The 21,135-nt window shown below is 43.9% G+C and overlaps 1 protein-coding gene across 1 annotated transcript in view; it reads right to left on the bottom strand.

The window, feature by feature from the left end:
* Window positions 1–12,097: 12,097 nt before the first annotated feature.
* BCL2L10 (BCL2 like 10) overlaps window positions 12,098–21,135 on the bottom strand; it is a 46,866-nt gene continuing 37,828 nt past the window's right edge. Inside the window, 1 exon segment of the mRNA XM_030878708.2 lies at window positions 12,098–17,142. The gene's annotated coding sequence lies outside the window, so the exon portion shown is untranslated.

Here is a 21,135-nt window from a genome sequence, read left to right as displayed (position 1 = left end):
GGGACACAGGGAATTTACCTTAGTTGATTGGGGGGTGTACCAAGAAAGGTCTAACTTAGGTGACTGGGGCCGGAAAACTCTAGCTTAGGTGATCGTTGGTGCCCAAGAAACTCTACCCTATGGGAGTGCGGAGGGCCAGGAAATTCTGTGTTCAGTGATTGTGGGGGACCAGGATAGTCTTCCTTAAGTAATTGTGTGGGGTTGAAAGCGTCTTACTTTAGGTGATTGTGGCCTCAGGAAAATCTAGATATGGTGAAGTTGGGGGCCCAAGGAACTCTACCTAGGTGATCTGGGTGCCTGGAAATTCTGTGTAAGCAATGGTGGGGGCCTAAAGAAATCTACCTTTAGGGCATTATGAGGCCCCAGAAACTTGACCTAGGTGTTGGGGGGTTCACGAAACTCTACCTTACGTGATGAGGGTAGCAGAGGAATGGCTATGTAGGTGATTGTGGGTTCACAAGGAAAGTCTAGCTGTGTTGATTATGGGGCGAGGATACTCCACCTTAGGTGATTGCGGGGGTTGGAAAACTCTACGTTAGGTGTTGTGGGCTTCAGAAGTTCTAGAGTGGGTGATCATGGCCTAAACGCTACCTGAGGTGATTGTGGGGTTTCAGGAAACCCAGCCTTAGGGGACTGTGTGGTCCCAAGGAACTCTACATTAGGTAATGTTGGGAGCACAGGAAACTCTCACTTAGGTGATCTGGGGAGTGAGAAACTCGATCTTAGGTGATTGAGGGGACCCGGGAAATAACACCTTAGGTGACTGTCGGAGCCCAGGAAACTAGTATGTGTTTGTGGGGTGCCAGGAAACTCTCCATTAGGTGATTTTTCGAGACCCCCCTCTCTAACTTAGGGGATTTGGGAGGCCCAGGAAACAGATCCTAGGTGATTGTGGGTGCCCAAGAAACTATATCTTACGTAATTATGGGGGGGCCTGGACATTCTACCGTATGTGTTTGTAGAGGCTCAGGAAATAATCTTAGTTGCTTTGGGGGGCCTAGGAGTCACTAGTTTCGATGATTGTGGGGTCCCAGAACACCCTACCTTAGGAGATTTGGGGACCCTTGAAACGCTGGCTTAGGTGATTGTGGGGGCCTAGAAACCTCTACCTTAGGTGATTGTGGGTCCAGGAGAGTCTACCTTAGGCGCATGTTGGGTCCCAGGATGCTCTGGCTTAGGTGATTGTACGGGGTCAGGAATCTCCCCTCAGGTGATTATGTGGTCCCAGAAATCTCTAGGTTAGTTGTTTGTGAAGGCCCATGAAACTACCTCAGGTGATTACGGGGGCCAGGGAACCGTAGCTTGCATGTCTGTGGGTGCCCAAGGAACTCCACCTTACTGCTTCTAGGGGCGCAGGGAACAGCTTAGGTGATTGTGAGGTCGGCAGCCCCTATGATAGTGATTGTGGTTCCCCCGATAACTCTACCTTAGGTGGCTGCGTGTTCCCAGGAATCTGCGCATTAGTTGATTGTGGGCCAGGGACCTCTGCCTTTTAGTTGACCGTGGGGGCCCAGGAAATTATACCTTAGGTGATGGAGGTGGCCCAGGAAACTCGACTGTAGGTGGCTGTGAGACCCATGAAGCTTGACCTTACTTGATTGTGGGGGCCCAGATTATTGAACCTTAGGTATTTGGGGACCTGAGGTGTTCTCCCGTAGGTGATCCCAGGGGCCTTGGGAAAGTCTATGTTAGGTGATTGTGAGGGCTCAGGAAACTCTACCTTAGGTGTTTGTGGAGGACCATGCATATGGATCTTAGGTGATAGTGGGAGGCCAGGATATCTGCCTTAGTTAATTATGAGGGGGCCAGGAAAACCTACCATAGGTGATTACGGGGGCCCAGGAATCTCTACCTTATGTGAATGCGGGGTACAGGAAGTTCACCCTTAGGTAATCACCTGATCCTGAAGTGACTGTGGGAGCCAGGCTGATCTGTCATAGTCGGTCGTGGGGGGCCAGGATTGTCTAGCTTAGTTGACGATGACCCCTCGGAAACTTGCCTTAGGTGATTGTGGGGGCTTAGGGAAGTCCCCCTTAGGAGATTGTAAGGCCCTGTGAATATCAGCCTTAGGTGATGTGTCTCTACTCACCTGGAAACTCAGCCTTAGGTGATCTTGGTGGGGGCTGGTGTTGGCGAGGCTAGGAATGTCTACCTTTGGTGATTGTGTGGGCCCAGAAAACTCAACCTTAGGTGATTGTGGGGGCCCAGGATGGTTTCCCTTAGTTGGCTGGATCATGCAAGAGCTAGGAAATTCTACCCTGTTATTTGTGAGGGCACTACCTTACCTGATTATGAGGGGTCCATGAAATCACCCTTAGAAGATAGTGGGGGCCTGGGAAAATCTACCTTATACGATGATGGGGACCTAGGAAACTGTACCTTAGGTGTTTGTGGGCACCTGGGAAATTCAACCTTAATTGATTGTGGGACCCATAAAGTCCACCTCAGGTGGCAGTGGGGTCCCAGGAAACTCTTCCTTGGTGATTGTGGTGGTGCTGAAGATTAGACCTTAGGTGATTGTGGGAATCCAGGAATCTCTACGGAGGAGATTGTTGGCCAGAGAAACTCTATCTTACGTGTTTGTGGGGTCCCCCAAAACTTGACCTCAGGTGATTATTTGCCTGGGAAAGTCTACCTTAGGAGACGATGGTGCCGAAGAAACTGCCCACTAGGAGATTGTGGATGCCCAGAAAACTCCTCCTTGGTGAGTGTGGGGACGCTGGAGGCTCGAGCTCTGGAGCTCGTGGAGGTGCTGGAAACTTGACTTCGCTGATAGTGGGGCCCCCAGAGACTCGACCTTAGGTGTTTGTAGGGGAACATATATCTATTCTGCCAAAGGTGATACTGGGATCCATGAATCTTGACCTTAGACATTGTTGGGGCCCAGGACACTGGACCTTAGATGATTGTGGGGGCCGGGAGAGTGTAACGTAGTTGATTTTGGGGGGCATCAAATTTTACCTCAGTCGACTTTGGGCGCCCAGGAAACTCTTAGGTGATTGGGAGCCCAGAAAACTCTTAAGTGATTGTGGGGCCCCAGGAAACACTAGCTCAGGTGATTGTGCTTCTTAGCTTGCCCTGTCTTCATTCATGGGGTGGGGTGGGGTGCCTCGAAATTCTTCCCTATGTGATTGTGGGGGCCAAAACCAATTATTTAGGTGATTGTAAACCCAAGATTACCCATCTTAGGTGATCGTGGCCTCTTGAAACTCTGCCTTATGTGACTGTGTGGGCCCAGGAAGGCTAACTTAGATGATTGTTACAAGAAATTCTACCCAGGAAACGCTATAGTAGTGGCCCCAAACTGTACGTCACGTGATTGTAGTGGGCCATAAATCTCTTCCTTAGATGATTGTATGTCTAGGAAATGCTGCCTTTGGTGATTTGTGGGTCTTAAACACTCGAGCTTAGGAGATTGTGGCCACCCAGTAAACTATCTTAGGTTATTGTGGGCCCAGGAAACTCGAGCTTAGGGGATTATAGGAGCAGGACATTCTACCTTAGTTCCCCGTGGGGGCCGTGGAAGTATAAGAGTGGTTTTGGTGCCCCAGGAAATCTTACTTTACGTTATTTAGGAGGCCCAGAAACCTAGCTTATGTGATTCTCGGGGGCTCGTGATACCCTATGTTAGGTGATTATGGGGGCTCAGGAATTCTACCTTAGGTGATAGTGGGGGCTCAGAAAACCCTAGTGAAGGTGACGGTGGCACCGTGGAAACTCTAGCTTAGGTGATATGGGGGCCCCAGGAGCCTCTGTGTTGGGTGCTTTTGGTCTCAGGAAAGTCTAGCTTTGGTGATTGTGGATGCAAAGGTGGTAGCTTATGTCATTGTGGGGACCCAGGAAAGTGTACCTTAAGTGACTTTGATGGCCCGGAAACTTGTACCATAAGTGATTGTGGGGTCCAGACATCTCTCGCTACGGTGACTGTGGGCACGAAACTATTCTTTAGGTGACCGTGTGCCCGGGAACGATGGCTTCAGGTGAATGTGGGCTCGAGGGGATGGTACCTAGGTGAGTGTCGTCTAAGCAAACTATACCATAATTGACGGTGGTGACCTAGGAGACTCCACCTTAGTTGATTTGGACGGGCTAGAAAAAAATCTAATTTAAGTGATGCTGTGTCCCAGGAGCTCTCCCTTGGCGGGGGTGGGCGGAAGGAAACTCTAGCTTACGTGATTGTGGGTACTCCAGAAAATCTATTTTAGTTCATTGTGGGGTCCCAAATTTCTACCTTAGAATTGATGGTAGGGGGTCCAAAAAATTCAGCCTTAGGGGATTGTGGGAGCCCCGTAAACTCTAAAGTAGGTGACTGGGACCCAAACTTTACCGAGATGGACGTGGTGGGCCAAAAACTCTACCGTAGGTGCCTGTGAGCCTACGAATCTCTAACTGAAAGGAATCTCTAGCTAGGCAATTGGGCCAGATAACTACCACAGGTGATAGCGAGGGTCCAGGAAACTCTCCCTTAGGCGTTGGGGGCCCAGGAAACTCTGCCTCGGGTGGAAGTGGTCCCAGGAAACTTTACCTTAGGTGATTGTGGGCTCAGGAGACTCTTACCTTAGGTGATTTTGCTGGGACTAGGAATACTTACCTTCAATGACTGTGGGCCTAGGAAACTCTAGTTCCGACGATCGGTGGTTGTGGACCAAGGAAATTCTACCTTGGGTGATCGTTTGGCCCAAGGTAATTGTACCTTAGGTGACTGTGGGGACCCTAGAAAATCCACTGTGATTGTGGTGCCCAGGAAGCTCTAGTGTATGCGATTATGGGGTCTCTGAAAACTCGACCGTAGGTGATCATGGTAGTTTGGGTAACTCTAACTTAGGTTATTTGGGTGGCCCAGGAACCCTACCTGAGTCCTTGAGGGACACAGGGAATTTACCTTAGTTGATTGGGGGGTGTACCAAGAAAGGTCTAACTTAGGTGACTGGGGCCGGAAAACTCTAGCTTAGGTGATCGTTGGTGCCCAAGAAACTCTACCCTATGGGAGTGCGGAGGGCCAGGAAATTCTGTGTTCAGTGATTGTGGGGGACCAGGATAGTCTTCCTTAAGTAATTGTGTGGGGTTGAAAGCGTCTTACTTTAGGTGATTGTGGCCTCAGGAAAATCTAGATATGGTGAAGTTGGGGGCCCAAGGAACTCTACCTAGGTGATCTGGGTGCCTGGAAATTCTGTGTAAGCAATGGTGGGGGCCTAAAGAAATCTACCTTTAGGGCATTATGAGGCCCCAGAAACTTGACCTAGGTGTTGGGGGGTTCACGAAACTCTACCTTACGTGATGAGGGTAGCAGAGGAATGGCTATGTAGGTGATTGTGGGTTCACAAGGAAAGTCTAGCTGTGTTGATTATGGGGCGAGGATACTCCACCTTAGGTGATTGCGGGGGTTGGAAAACTCTACGTTAGGTGTTGTGGGCTTCAGAAGTTCTAGAGTGGGTGATCATGGCCTAAACGCTACCTGAGGTGATTGTGGGGTTTCAGGAAACCCAGCCTTAGGGGACTGTGTGGTCCCAAGGAACTCTACATTAGGTAATGTTGGGAGCACAGGAAACTCTCACTTAGGTGATCTGGGGAGTGAGAAACTCGATCTTAGGTGATTGAGGGGACCCGGGAAATAACACCTTAGGTGACTGTCGGAGCCCAGGAAACTAGTATGTGTTTGTGGGGTGCCAGGAAACTCTCCATTAGGTGATTTTTCGAGACCCCCCTCTCTAACTTAGGGGATTTGGGAGGCCCAGGAAACAGATCCTAGGTGATTGTGGGTGCCCAAGAAACTATATCTTACGTAATTATGGGGGGGCCTGGACATTCTACCGTATGTGTTTGTAGAGGCTCAGGAAATAATCTTAGTTGCTTTGGGGGGCCTAGGAGTCACTAGTTTCGATGATTGTGGGGTCCCAGAACACCCTACCTTAGGAGATTTGGGGACCCTTGAAACGCTGGCTTAGGTGATTGTGGGGGCCTAGAAACCTCTACCTTAGGTGATTGTGGGTCCAGGAGAGTCTACCTTAGGCGCATGTTGGGTCCCAGGATGCTCTGGCTTAGGTGATTGTACGGGGTCAGGAATCTCCCCTCAGGTGATTATGTGGTCCCAGAAATCTCTAGGTTAGTTGTTTGTGAAGGCCCATGAAACTACCTCAGGTGATTACGGGGGCCAGGGAACCGTAGCTTGCATGTCTGTGGGTGCCCAAGGAACTCCACCTTACTGCTTCTAGGGGCGCAGGGAACAGCTTAGGTGATTGTGAGGTCGGCAACCTCTATGACAGTGATTGTGGTTCCCCCGATAACTCTACCTTAGGTGGTTGCGTGTCCCAGGGAACTGCGCATTAGTTGATTGTGGGCCAGGGACCTCTGCCTTTTAGTTGACCGTGGGGGCCCAGGAAATTATACCTTAGGTGATGGAGGTGGCCCAGGAAACTCGACTGTAGGTGACTGTGAGACCCATGAAGCTTGACCTTACTTGATTGTGGGGGCCCAGATTATTGAACCTTAGGTATCTGGGGACCTGAGGTGTTCTCCCGTAGGTGATCCCAGGGGCCTTGGGAAAGTCTATGTTAGGTGATTGTGAGGGCTCAGGAAACTCTACCTTAGGTGTTTGTGGAGGACCATGCATATGGATCTTAGGTGATTGTGGGAGGCCAGGATGTCTGCCTTAGTTAATTATGAGGGGGCCAGGAAAACCTACCACAGGTGATTACGGGGGCCCGGGAATCTCTACCTTATGTGAATGCGGGGTACAGGAAGTTCACCCTTAGGTAATCACCTGATCCTGAAGTGACTGTGGGAGCCAGGCTGATCTGTCATAGTCGGTCGTGGGGGGCCAGGATTGTCTACCTTAGCTGACGATGACCCCTTGGAAACTTGCCTTAGGTGATTGTGGGGGCTTAGGGAGGTCCCCCTTAGGAGACTGTAAGGCCCTATGAATATCAGCCTTAGGTGATGTGTCTCAACTCACCTGGAAACTCAGACTTATGTGATGTTTTGGGGAGGTATGGTGGTGAGGCTAGGAATCTCTTACTTTTTGTGATTGTGTGGTCCCAGAATAGTCAACCTTAGTTCATTGTGGGGGTCCAGAATGGTTTCCCTTAGTTGACTGGATCATGCAAGAGCTAGGAAATTCTACCCTGTTGTTTGTGAGGGCACTAGCTTACCTGATTGTGAGGGGTCCATGAAATCACCCTTAAAAGATAGTGGGGGCCTGGGAAAATCTACCTTATATTACGGGGACCAAGGAAACTATTCCTTAGGTGATTGTGGGCACTTGGGAATTTCAACGTAAATGATTTTGGGACCCATAAAGTCCACCTTAGGTGGCAGTGGGGTCCCAGGAAACTCTTCCTTGGTGATTGTGGGCATGCTGAAGATTGGACTTTAGTTGATTGTCGGAATCCAGGAATCTCTATAGAGGGGATTGTTGCCCAGAGAAACTCTATCTTGTGTGTTTGTGGGGTTCCCCAAAACTTGATATCAGGTGATTATGAGCTTGGGAAACTCTACCTTAGGAGACGGTGGTGGCCCAAGGAACTCGACAGTAGGAGATTGTGGAGACCCAAAAAACTCCACCTTAGGTGATTTTGAGGGCCTAGAAAAAAATCTAACTTAAGTCATGCCTTGTCCCAAGAAGTCTCCCTTGGCGGGGGAGTGGGGGGCGGGGGAGGAGCAGTTAACTCTGTCTTAGATATTTGTGGGTCCAGGAAACTTGCTTAGGTGAACGTTTGTCCCAGCATACTGTGTTACAATTAATTTGATTCTTCCTTATTTGATTTTGGTGGTCAAAAACTATTACTTTAAAAAGAAAAAACAAACGATTACTTTAGGTGAGGTAATCCTAGGAAATTTATTTCAAACGAGTGAGGCTTTATGCAGTACTACCTTAGGTGACTGGGCAACGCTCAAAACATTGGCTTAGGTGTTTCTAGTGCCCCAGGGGATCTCCATTGGTGAATGTTGGGGGCCTATGAAACTGTACCTCAGATGATTATGGGGGTGGCTAAGAACTCTAAATTAGGTGATTGTGGGGGCACGGGACACTCTGGCTTTGGGGATTGTGGGTGGCCAGGAAATTCTATCTTAGATGATGGTGGGGGATAGGGAAACTCTAGCTTAGGCGATACAGGAGGCTAGGAAATTCTTCCTAAGTTGACTGAGGGACCAGGAAAATCTACCTTAGATAATCGTGGGAGCCCAGGAAATTCTACCTTAGAAGATTGTGGAGATGCTGTAAACTGTAACTTAGGTGATTGTGGGGACCCAGTAAACTGTAACTTATGTGATTGTAGGGACCCAGGAAACTGTAGCTTGGGTGATTGAAGTTGGGGGCAGTGAATCATCCTTATGAGACTGGAGAACCTAAAACTATTACTTGAAGCTGTTGTGGGCCAAGGAAATCTATTTTTGGTGATTGTGGACCCAGGAAATTCACCTTTAGGTGATTGTGGGCCTCAGGAAACTCTGCTTTAGGTAGTTATTGCTGCCCAGGCAATAATACCTTTAGGTAACTGTTGGGTACCAGGCAACTTGAGGTTAGGTGACTGTAGGTGCCCAGAACTCTACCTCATTTCATTGTGCGACCCAGGAAACTCTACCTTAGTAAATCTTGGGCCCTAGGAAACTCTACTTCAGGTGATTGAGGGGCCCATGAAACTGTACCTTATGTGATTTTTGAGGCCTACGAAACTCTACCTTAGGATATTTTGGGGATCCAGCAAACTCAATGTTAGGGGATTGTGGGAATTGAAGAAACTCTACCTTTGGTAGCTGTGGGAGCCTGGAAGTTTCTCCTTATGTGATTCTGGGGGGCCCAAAACTATTACTTTAGGTGACATGAGCCCAGGAAAATCTACCTAAGGTTATTGTTAGGGAAACTCTAGCTTAGGTCATTGTGGGGGTCCTGGAGACTCTAGCTCAGGTGATGGTGGACGGCTGGAAACTCTTCCTTAGGTGATTGTGGGGGACCAGGAAGCCTATTTTACAATAAACTCTTAGTTGATTGTAAGTCCCAGGAACTCTACCATAGGTGATTGTGGGGGCACTTGAAACTTAAAAAATTGGGGGCCCGGGAAACTCTAGCTTCTGTGAATGTTGGGGGCCCATGGAACTCTACCTTAGGTAATTTGGGGGGACCCTGGAAACTCTAGCTTAGTGACTATGGATGCCCAGGAAACTAGCTTAGACGATTGTGTGGGCCCAGGGAAATCTACTTTATGTGATTGTGGGAGCCAGTAAACTCTAGTTTGTGATTTTGGGGGCCCAGGAAACTACCTTAGGGAAATGTGGTACCTCAGCAAAATCTAATTTAGGTGATTTTGGAAGACCAGAAAACCTATCTTAGGTGTTAGTGGGGTTCCAGGAAACTCTTTCTTAGGTGATTGTGAGTTCTCAGGAATCTCTACCTCAGTTATTTGCTGGTTCCCAGAAAACTCTGTCATTTCATTGTGGGGGCCAAGAAAATATAGTGAATTTAGGGCCCAAGGAAGTTCTACTTTAGGTGACTTAGGGGGCCAAGGACTGTACACTTTGTGGGTTTTGAGGCCTGGGAAACTCTGCGTATGGTTGTTTTGGTGCCCAGGAAACTGTTAGGTGATTGTGCGGGGGAGGGTGTCAAAGAAACTCTAAGGCGATTGTGGGGGACCGGGAAAATCTTCCTTATGTGATTCTCAGCAGCCCAAATCACCTACTACTTTAGGTTATGTGGGCCCAGGAAGTTTACCTAAGGTGACTGTGGAGGCCCTAGAAATTACCTTAGTGGATTGTGAAGGCCAAGGAAACTACCCTACATGATTGTGGGTGCAAGAAACTATCTTAGTTCATTGTGGGGGCTAGGGAACTGTACCTTAGGTTATGGTAGGTACCCAGGACATACTACAATAGATGACTGTGGCCCAAACTCTACTTTAGGTGATTGTGGGGGCCTGGAAACTATATCTTAATGATTTTGGGTCCCCAGAAAATTCTATCTTAAGGTCTTCTGTGGCCAGGAAACTCCACCTTAGGTGATTTGGGGGGTCTAGTAAACTAATTTTACCTTAAATGATTGCGGGGGCCCAGGAAACTATCTTAGGTGAATTTGGGGGGGGTCCAGAAAAGTCAAGCTTAGGTGATTTGGGGTCTAAGAAACTCTAGCTCAGGTGATTGTGGGGTTCCAGGAAGATTAGATGACTGTTTTGGTCCAGGAAATCAAGCTTAGGTAATCACGGGGTGGCAGGAAATTCATCCTTAAATGATTGTGGGGAAATTCTACCTTAGTAATTGTTGCTGCCTAGGAAAATGTATCTTAGGTGATCAATTGTAGGGGTCTTAAGAATTGTATGTTAGGTAATTTGGATCTAGGAAACTACCATAGTTTATTGTGGGGAATAGGAATCTAACCCTTAGTGATTTGGGGTCCCAGGAAAATCTACCTTAGGTGATACTGGGGGCCCTGGAAACTCTATATTAGATGAATTTTGGGGCCTAGGAAACTCTTACCTTATGAGAGTGAGGATGAAGAAAATCTACATTAGGTTAGTGTTGGGGCGGGGCAGGAAATTTTTCCGTATGTGATTCTGAGGGACTGAAAACTTACTTTAGATGAATTTGTTTCCAGGAAAATCTACCTTAGGTGATTGTGGGGGCCCAGGAAACTCTATATGGTAATTGTGCAGGCCCAGGAAATCTGGCTTACTGTGAGGGGACCAGGAAATTCTACCTTAGTGATTGTAGGGGGCTCATGAAATTCCACTCTAGGTTATTGTGGGGGTCCACAAACTACCTTTTGGTGATGTTGAACTAAAACAGACTGTCAGTTATTTCTTCAGCAAAAGAATAGGTTTATTCGGGATCTGCACAAAATTAAAATTCAGGGTGTGCAACTATGTGGAACTACTTGCATGTCCCCACACAGCAAGGCAAGGAGAGCTCTTACAGAGGAGAAAAGGAAGTTGGGAGGACTACAGTAAACAGAGTCCACGGCTTTTCATTGGCTGAGTCCTTGCCAGGAAAGAAGTCTTCTTCCTGTTGGGCTCTGTTATCATCACAAGACGTGATGAGAGTTCCCCCCTCTGGTTTCCTGACTCTATCTGAGGTTCCTCTATTTTTTTCAGTGTTGATGGAGTCAGGATACTCTCCACCTTAGGTGATGTGAGAGCCCAGTAAACTGTAGTTAAGATGATTGTGTGGGCCCAGGAAAGTCAAACTTAGGAGAGTGCGGGGCCCCAGGAAATTCCTCCTTGGTGAATGAAGGGGCTTTGGAAACTCCACCTTAGGAGATCGTGGGGGCCAGGAAACTCTACCTTATGTCAGCCTTAGGTTTTTTGGAGGGTGGGGTTGAGAAGAGAAACCACGCCAGGGGTCCAGATAGCCTGCCTACACATCTAGGTTCCCAGGTGTATTGTGACCTCAGTTCTGCTGCTTCTCTGGCTTCAGTTCTAACTGTGGTGGCTCCCTTGCCAGAACTCTAATTTCAGGAAACTGTAATTAAGCTTTTATCCACTGGAGAATAAGCTAGAGTCAGATGTTTGGGGGTTTGAAACTGGCCCTGGTGCTTCACTCCTTATTTAATGCCCAGCCAACTTTCAGGCACTACTCCCTCTTTATATATCTATATTTCTAAGAATCTTTCTTCTTTATTTTTTGCTGCATTGGGTATTCATTGCTGCACACGGGCTTTCTCTAGTTGTGGTGAGCGGGGGCTACTCTTTGTTGCAGAGCACAGGCTTCTCATTGCGGTGTCTTCTCTGGTTGTGGCGCACGGGTTTAATTGCTCCGTGACATGTGGGATCTTCCTGGGCCAGGGCTGGAACCCGGGTCCCTTGCATTGGCAGGCAGATTCTTAACCACTGTGCCACCAGGGAAGCCCACTAGTCCCTCTTTAGATGCCTTTGCTGCTTCTGATCTTGGCATTATTCCATAGTTTTGTTTTGTTTTTTCTGCAGTTTTCATTTTATTTTATATTTTGGTATTGGAAAATACATAATGAAAGCAGCAGTCTTAATGATGTACATATATTTATTTTTAATGTTTATTTTCTTATTAGTCATCCATTTTACACACATCAGTGTATAAATGTCAATCCCAGTCTCCCAATTCATCACACCACCACCCCCACCCCACCCCCTGCCACTTTCCGCCCTTGTGTCCATACATTTGTCCTCTACATCTGTGTCTCAATTTCTGCCCCGCAAACCAGTTCACCTGTACCATTTTCTAGGTTCCACATATATGCGTTAATATACAATATTTGTTTTTCTCCTTCTGACTTGTCACTCTGTATGATAGTATCTAGATCCATCCACGTCACTACAAATGACACAATTTCGTTCTTTTTCATGGCTGACTAATATTCCATTGTATATATGTACCACAACTTCTTTATCCATTCGTCTGTCTATGGGCATTTAGGTTGCTTCCATGACCTGGCTATTGTAGATAGTGCTGCAATGAACACTGGGGTGCATGTGTCTTTTTGAATTATGGTTTTCTCTGGATATATGCCAAGTAGTGGGATTGCTGGGTCATATGGTAATTCTATTTTTAGTTCTTTAAGGAATCTCCATAGTGGCTGTATCAATTTACATTCCCACCAACAGTGCAGGAGGGTTCCCTTTTCTCCACACCCTCTTCAGCATTTATTGTTTGTAGATTTTTTGATGATGGCCATTCTGACCGGTGTGATGATATCTCATTGTAGTTTTGATTTGCATTTCTCTAATGATTAATGATGTTGAGCATTCTTTCAGGTGTTTGTTGGCCATCTGTATATCTTCTTTGGAGAAATGTCTATTTAGGTCTTCTGCCCATTTTTGGATTGGGTTGTTTGTTTTTTGATATTGAGCTGCATGAGCTTCTTGTAAATTTTGGAGATTAATCCTTTGTCAGTTGTTTTATTTGCAAATATTTTCTCCCATTCTGAGGGTTGCCTTTGGGTCTTGTTTATGGTTTCCTTTGTTGTGCAAAAGCTTTGAAGTTTCATTAGGTCCCATTTGTTTATTTTTTTTTTTATTCCCATTTCTCTAGGAGGTGGGTCAAAAAGGATCTTGCTATAATTTATGTCATAGAGTGTTCTGCCTATGTTTTCCTCTAAGAGTTCTATAGTGTCTGGCCTTACATTTAGTTCTTTAATCCATTTTGAGCTTATTTTTGTGTATGGTGTTAGGGATTGATCTAATCTCATACTTTTACATATACCTGTCCAGTTATCAAAGCACCACTTACTGAAGAGGCTGTCATTTCTCCACTGTACATTTCTGCCTCCTTTATCAAAGATAAGGTGACCATATGTGTGTGGGTTTATCTCTGGGCTTTCTATCCTGTTCCACTGATCTATATTTCTGTTTCTTGCCAGTACCATACTGTCTTGATTACTGTAGCTTTGTAGTATAGTCTGAAGTCAGGGAGCCTGATTCCTCCAGCTCTGTTTTTCTTTCTCAAGATTGCTTTGGCTATTTGGGGTCTTTTGCATTGACATACAAATTGTGAAATTTTTTTTGTTTTAGTTCTGTTAAAAATGCCAGTGGTAGTTTGATGGGGATTTCATTGAATCTGCAGATTGCTTTGGATAGTAGAGTCATTTTCACAATATTGATTCTTCCACTCCAAGAACATGGTATATCTCTCCATCTGTGTGTATCATATTTAATTTCTTTCATCAGTGTCTTATAATTTTCTGCATACAGGTCTTTTGTCTCCTTAGGTAGGTTTATTCCTAGATATTTTATTCTTTTTGTTGCAGTGGTAAATGGGAGTGTTTTCCTAATTTCACTTTCAGATTTTTCATCATTAGTATATAGGAATGCTAGAGATTTTCTGTGCATTAATTTTGTATCCTGTTACTTTACCAAATTCATAGCTCTAGTAGTTTTCTAGTAGCATCTTTAGGATTCTCTATGTATAGTATCATGTCATCTGCAAACAGTGACAGCTTTACTTCTTCTTTTCTGATTTGGATTCTTTTTATTTCCTATTCTTCTCTGATTGCCATGGCTAGGACTTCCAAAACTATATTGAATAATAGTGGTGAGAGTGGGTAACCTTGTCTTGTTCCTGATCTTAGTGGAAATGGTTTCAGTTTTTCACCATTGAGGACGATGTTGGCTGTGGGTTTGTCATATATGGCCTTTACTATGTTGAGGAAAGTTCCCTCTATGCCTACTTTCTGCAGGGTTTTTATCATAAATGGGTTTTGAATTTTGTTGAAAGCTTTCTCTGCATCTATTCAGATGATAATATGGATTTTCTCCTTCAATTTGTTAATATATTGTATCACATTGATTGATTTGCATATATTGAGGAATGCTTACATTCCTGAGATAAACCCCACTTGATCATGGTGTATGATCCTTTTAATGTGCTGTTGGATTCTGTTTGCTAGTATTTTGTTGAGGATTTTTGCATCTATATTCATCAGTGATATTGGTTTGTAATTTTCTTTTTTGTAGTATCTTTGGTTTTGGTATCAGGGTGATGGTGGCCTTGTAGAATGAGTTTGGGAGTGTTCCTCCCTCTGCTATATTTTGGAAGAGAATGAGAAGGATAGATGTTAGCTCCTCTCTAAATGTTTGGTAGAATTCGCCTGTGAAGCCATCTGGTCCTGGGCTTTTGTTTGTTGGAAGATTTTTTATCACAGTTTCAATTTCAGTGCTTGTGATTGGTCTGTTCATATTTTCTATTTCTTCCTGGTTCAGTCTTGGAAGCTTGTGCACTTCTAAGAATTTGTCCATTTCTTCCAGGTTGTTCATTTTATTGGCATAGAGTTGCTTGTAGTTATCTCTCATGATCCTTTGTATTTCTGCGGTGTCGTAACTTCTTTTTCATTTCTAGTTCTATTGATTTGAGTCTTCTCCCTTTTTTTCTTGATGAGTCTGGCTAATGGTTTATCAATTTTTTTATCTTCTCAAAGAACCAGCTTTTAGTTTTATTGATCTTTGCTATCATTTCCTTCATTTCTTTTTCATTTATTTCTGCTCTGATCTTTGATTTCTTTCCTTCTGCTAACTTTGGGTTTCGTTTGTTCTTTCTCTAGTTCCTTTAGGTGTAAGGTTAGATTCTTTACTTTAGATTTTTCTTGTTTCTTGAGGTAGGCTTGTACAGCTGTAAACTTCCCTCTTAGAACTGCTTTTGCTGCATCCCATATGTTTTGCATCGTCGTGTTTTCATTGTCATTTGTCTCTAGGTATTTTTTGATTTCTTCAGTGATCTCTTGGTTGTTTAGTAACATATTGTTTAGCCTCCATGTGTTTGTGTTTTTTCCCTGTAATTCATTTCTAATCTCATAGTGTTGTGGTCAGAAAAGATGCTTGATATGATTTCAATATTATTAAATTTTCCAAGGCTTGATTTGTGACCCAAGATGTGATCTATCCTGGAGAATGTTCCATGTGCACTTGAGAAAAAAGTGTAATCTGCTGTTTTTGGATAGAATGTCCTATAAATATCAGTTAAATCTATCTGGTCTATTGTGTCATTTAAAGCTTCTGTTTATTTATTTTCATTTTGGATGAGCTGTCCATTGATGTAAGTGAGGTGTTACAGTCCCCCAGTATTATTGTGTTACTGTTGATTTCTTCTTTTATAGCTGTTAGCAGTTGCCTTATGTATTGAGGTGCTCCTATGTTGGGTGCATATATATATTTATCATCATTATATCTTCTTCTTGGATTGATCCCTTGATTATGTAGTGTCCTTCTTTGTCTCTTCTAATAGTCTTTATTTTAAAGTCTATTTTATCTGATATGAGTATAGCTACTCCAGCTTTCTTTTGATTTCCATTTGCATGGAAATCTTTTTCCATCCCCTCACTTTCAGTCTGTATGTGTCCCTAGGTCTGAAGTGGGTCTCTGGTAGACAGCATATATATGGGTCTTGTTTTTGTATATGTTCAGCAAGCCTGTGTCTTTTGGTTGGAGCATTTAATCCATTCACGTTTAAGGTAATTATAGATATGTATGTTCCTATGACCATTTTCTTAATTGTTCTGGGTTTGTTTTCGCAGGTCCTTTTCTTCTCTTGTGTTTCCCACTAAAGAAGTTCCTTTAGCATTTGTTGTAGAGCTGGTTTGGTGGTGCTGAATTCTCTTAGCTTTTGCCTGTCTGTAAAGCTTTTGATTTCTCCATTGAATCTGAATGAGAACCTTGGTGGGTAGAGTAATCTTGGTTGTAGGTTCTTCCCTTTCATCACTTTAAGTATATCATGCCACTCCCTTCTGGCTTGTAGAGTTTCTGATGAGAAATCAGCTGTTAACCTTATGGGATTTCCCTTGTGTATTATTTGTCGTTTTTCCCTTGTTGTTTTCAATAATTTTTCTTTGTCTTTAAGTTTTGCCAATTTGATTACTATGTGTCTTGGCGTGAGTCTATTTCCATTTTGTAGATAAGTTCATTTGTGTTGTATTTGAGATTCCACATATAAGTGATATCACATGGTATTTCTCTTTGTGACTTACTTCACTTAGTATCATCTCTAGGTTCACGGTTGTTGCTGCAAATGGCATTATTTTTTTATGGCTGAGTAATATTCCATTGTATATATGTGCCACAAGTTCTTTAGCCATTCCTCTGTCAGTGGACATTTAGTTGGCTTCCATGTCTTGGCTATTGTAAATAGTGCTGCAATGAACACAGGGTTGCATGTATCTTATTGAATTAGTTTTCTCTGGATATATGCCAAGGAGTGGGATTGCATGATCATATGGCAAGTCTATTTTTAGTTTTCTGAGGAACCTGCATACTGTTCTCCATAGTGGCTGCACCAATTTACTTTCACACCAACAGTGTAGGAGGGTTCCCTTTCTCCACATCTTCTCCAGCATTTGCTATCTGTAGACTTTTTAATGATGGCCATACTGACTGGTGTGAGGTGATACCTCGTTGTAGAAGAGCAACTGACTTTAGACGAATCCCCTCACCCCTGAACCCAAAGCCCTTCTACTCCCTGCTTGTCTGACTACTGGGCAGAATGGTATGCTAATGAACTTGTCTTTTAGGTTTTTAATCTCTGGAGAACTAAATATTATTTACTTCTCACCCTAAAAATGCTATTTTTTTTGTTTTTATCATTTTTGTGTGGCCTATTTTATTAGCATTAACAAAAATATAAAAAGTCTCTGTACTGTTGTCCCAAATACATAAAAGGCAGATAGCATGTAACAGCTTCCCAGAACAAATGCAGTCCCTGCAAGAAAAGGAGAAAGGAGTTTTGTGGTATGGTCAGAGAAAGAATGATAAATTATAAGAACGCTCAATTTTCCCTAATAGGGCAAAACCAGCAACATCGTCCCCCAAGGTATACCTTACATGGTTCAGTGATTCCCAGAACTCTATCAAAGCAAATCAGGGAAGTGGAACATGATATTTAGAGATGTGAAGTCGCTTGGCCAAAGCTGATGAGTGGTAAGAACAATATTTTTTAGGTAACATTTAGTTAGTATGTGTTATGTGGCAGGCTCTAAGTACCTTATATGTTTCATATAATTCAATCTTCAAAACAACCTTATGTTGTAAATCTATTAATAGGTATTTTTCTGTACTAATGAGTGTACTAATGAGGTAACAGATGTTACAAAAGGCTAAATAATTTGTCCAATGTCATTCAATTAAAAAGTGGCAGAGCTGAGATTAGACCAGGCAGGGTCAGGGGGCCAGCCAGTCATTTTAGTTTGCTTTTCAGCACGTCATTGTGTTAATGGCTGTGGGGGAAACTCTGAGTGATAACCAGGTGGGTGCAGTATTGTGGCTGGGATAGAGGTCTTGGAAGTCATATGACCTTGGTTCAAGAACTGGCCCCTTACCTATAATGTATCTTTGGGCAAGTCATTCAACCTCTCAAAGTCTGTTTCCTCAAATGAGTACAAAGCATAGAGTGAATAATGAATAAATGTTAATTAACTAGTATAAATAGCTGTGAAAGCAGGCAGGAGTGAATATAGAGAGAGGAGAGCTTAGATCATACTGTAGTTTGAATAATTTTTAAATTCCCAATTAGCCCTGAAAAAGTTGAGAAAAATTCCCAATTGATAATGCAGAGTTTCAAATCAGAAAGCAGAAGGGATAAGACAGAAGGTGGGGACAACAGCAATGTCTCTTTCTGGCTCAGACTTCTTTCACTTCTACGGTGACTACCACACTGGGCCTTGAAATGGACCACTCATTAACACTGAGTCTTCAGAACTAGAATGTCCAGTGACTTGGCATTCAGATTGCTTTGGATATAAAGATAAATTCCTGAACCTGGAAATGATCAAGTTTTGCTTCTATACCAGTTACTTCAGATGCTTCCTTTGTATTGTTTTTTAATGGTGGCCAAGCAAAGTGACTTGCCTGCCTTCTCCTGCAAAGGAAGAAGGATGATCTTAAGGATCCCATTCTGGGTAAGTAGTGCTCAGCTCCTGCTATCACATACTTTCTCCTCCTGAAACCTCCAACACCTTCTCTTCCATCCTTACTCTGGATAAGGATCTTGCTTCTTATTTCACTGAGACAATGGAAGCATCTGAATAGAACCACCACATGCTCTCTCCACCACATCTCCCCCATGCTGTGTATCTGTGTGCACACTCGTCCTTCTCTCCTCTAACCAGGGAGACCACTCTGCATCTATGTAAGGCCACTCCTCCATCCGGGCATAAGGGCCCATCTCCTCTTGTTCCTGCATCTCGTTCCTTCCATCTCTTGGCTCAGTCCCATCAGTATACACACATGCTGTTATTTTTCCCTTAAAAAAATTCTCTTTTCTATTGGAAAGAGATAAACACAGATGAGTTATGCCATTAAGGCACTACTGTTAATGTTGTCACTGTGATTATAATTTTTAAGTTCTCATCTAAAAAATATATATACTAAAGTTATTAGAGGTGAAACAATGATTCTTTAAAATACTCCAATCAGAAAGTTGTAGATGAAACAAGATTGTCAAAATATCAATAGCTATTGAAACTGGGAAACGAGTACATGTATCAATAGGTCCATTTTACTTTTCCCTCTCTTCTTGTACATGCTTGAAAATATACATGGAAAAGGTTAAAAACATCATCTTAATTCCACTTTCTCTCCAGCTATTACATGCTTTGCTTCCCTTTATGGTGATACTCCTTGAAGTATATTCACTGATTTTTTTCCCTCCTATTCTCTTGAACCTCCTTTATTAGGCTTCTTTCCTTTACCTTTTCAGCAAACTTGCTTAAGACCACTTAATGACCTCCACATTGTTAAATCCAGTGGTCATTTCTCAGTCTTCATCCTACATGATGCATCAAGCGTGATTTGACAGCTGATCTCTCCTTCCTCCTTGAAGCACTTTCTCCACCTGACTTCCAGGACTGCAGCCTGTGGGGGACTTGCAGTTGTCAACAGTACTGGTATTATTCTTTTAGCTCATTAACTCCAATGAGTAAAAATGGTTTCTGAATAGATTTGATTTCCATCTGGTGTTAATTACATACAAGGAAAGGATGTGCTCAAGGGCACAATGCAATGTTGGTAGCTGGTCACAAGAGTGAGGCTGGGAGTGAGGGCAGTATCATGGTGGCAACAGTTGTTACTTTTTTTCTCTCCCCTTCAACTATTAGACATCTGTAACAGAAAGTGCCTCTGCACACACACCAAGACACGCAAGAGATGTATCCACCTGTGCATCTGAAAGTGGATGGGTTGGATCTTGGAGAAGACCACAGAGCCAAGGGAGTTGCAGTGGTGGTGGCAAGTCTCTCTGGCAGAGGAGGTAGAAAGTGAAAGGGGTGACAGTCTGCCTGGCAATGTGGGTGGCAGCTGGAGGGCTCTATTGTTCTGTAGCAACACCTGAGTCCTAAAGAGAGACCTCTGTAACCAGGAGGATGGAAAGGAAAGAAGGCAGCCAAAGACAACCGAAGGTATGGGTTTCCTGCCATGTGTCCTGGAATTCAATCAAGAAGTCCCCCTGTGCACTGCTGGAGCTCCCCCAGTGGAAGATCCCCCTACCAGGCCATGGGCATACTCAAAGCTCCAAGTGTTTATTATATGCCCCCCCCACCCCCCAGTCTGTCACCAGCCTTTGTTCTTTTTTTAACACCAGCTTTTTTATGCACATACTCCCAACTTAGCTCCAGGAAGTCAAACTTGTGCTATATTGCCACCTTCTGGAAAGCAAAAGAAAGGCTTCTTATTGCCAACCTGTTTATTAGAATCAAAGCAAACAAAGCCTTACCTAAGTAAGAAAGGTATTTGTTACTTCAAATGAAAATGTGCAGAGGCACATTTCATCAAACACTACGAAAAACTCGTCGTAATATGGCAAAAGTAAAAATAAAATCACAGTTTTTCAGCAACTGAACCCAAAGACACAGAATACTGTGATCTACCTTATAAAGAATTCAAAAGAGTTGTCATGAAGAAATTCAACGAACTTTCAGTGAACTGAGGAATGAAATTAATGAACAGAAGGAATACTTTACCAAGAGAATGAAGTTCTAAAGAACCAAACAAATTCTGGACCTGAGGAACTCACACAGGAAATGAGATGAAGGCTGCATTAAAAACACTGGAAATAGAGCAGATCACATGGAAGAGAATTAGCAAGCCAGAGGATAGGACTTTGGAAATGGGAAGCAGTCAAGATGGTGGAGTAAAAAAACCCTGAGCTCACCTCCTCTCACAGGCACACCAAAATCATAGCTATCTGCAGAACAACCATCAATGAAAAAGAAGAACCTAGCTAAAAAGGTCTTCTATAACTAAAGATATAAAGAAGGAACCACAACAGGTAGGAGGGGGCAGAGTCGAAACATAGTCAAGTCCCCTACATATGGGTTGGCAACCCACAAATGGGAGAATAATTACAATTTTTTTTTAATATCTTTAGGTACAGTTGCTTTACAATGGTGTGTTAGTTTTGCTGTATAACAAAGTGAATCAGCTATATGTACACATATATCCCCTCTCTCTTGCAGTTTCCCTCCCACCATCCCTATCCCACCCCTCTAGGTGGTCACAAAGCACCGAGCTAAGGGAGAATGATTACAACTGCAGAGGTTCTCCCAAAGGAGTGAGAGGTCTGAGCTCCATATTGGACTCTCTAGCCCAGGGATTCTACACCAAGAAGATGAGCACCTAGAGCATGTGGGTTTGAAGGCCAGCAGTGCTTACTTTCAGGAGTCCCAGAGTCTGTAGGAAATGAGAGACTTCACTCTTAAAG

This window comes from Globicephala melas, chromosome 2, assembly GCF_963455315.2.
Source record: "Globicephala melas chromosome 2, mGloMel1.2, whole genome shotgun sequence".
Classification (NCBI taxonomy): Eukaryota; Metazoa; Chordata; class Mammalia; order Artiodactyla; family Delphinidae; genus Globicephala; species Globicephala melas.
This window is presented reverse-complemented; position numbering and strand designations above follow the sequence as displayed.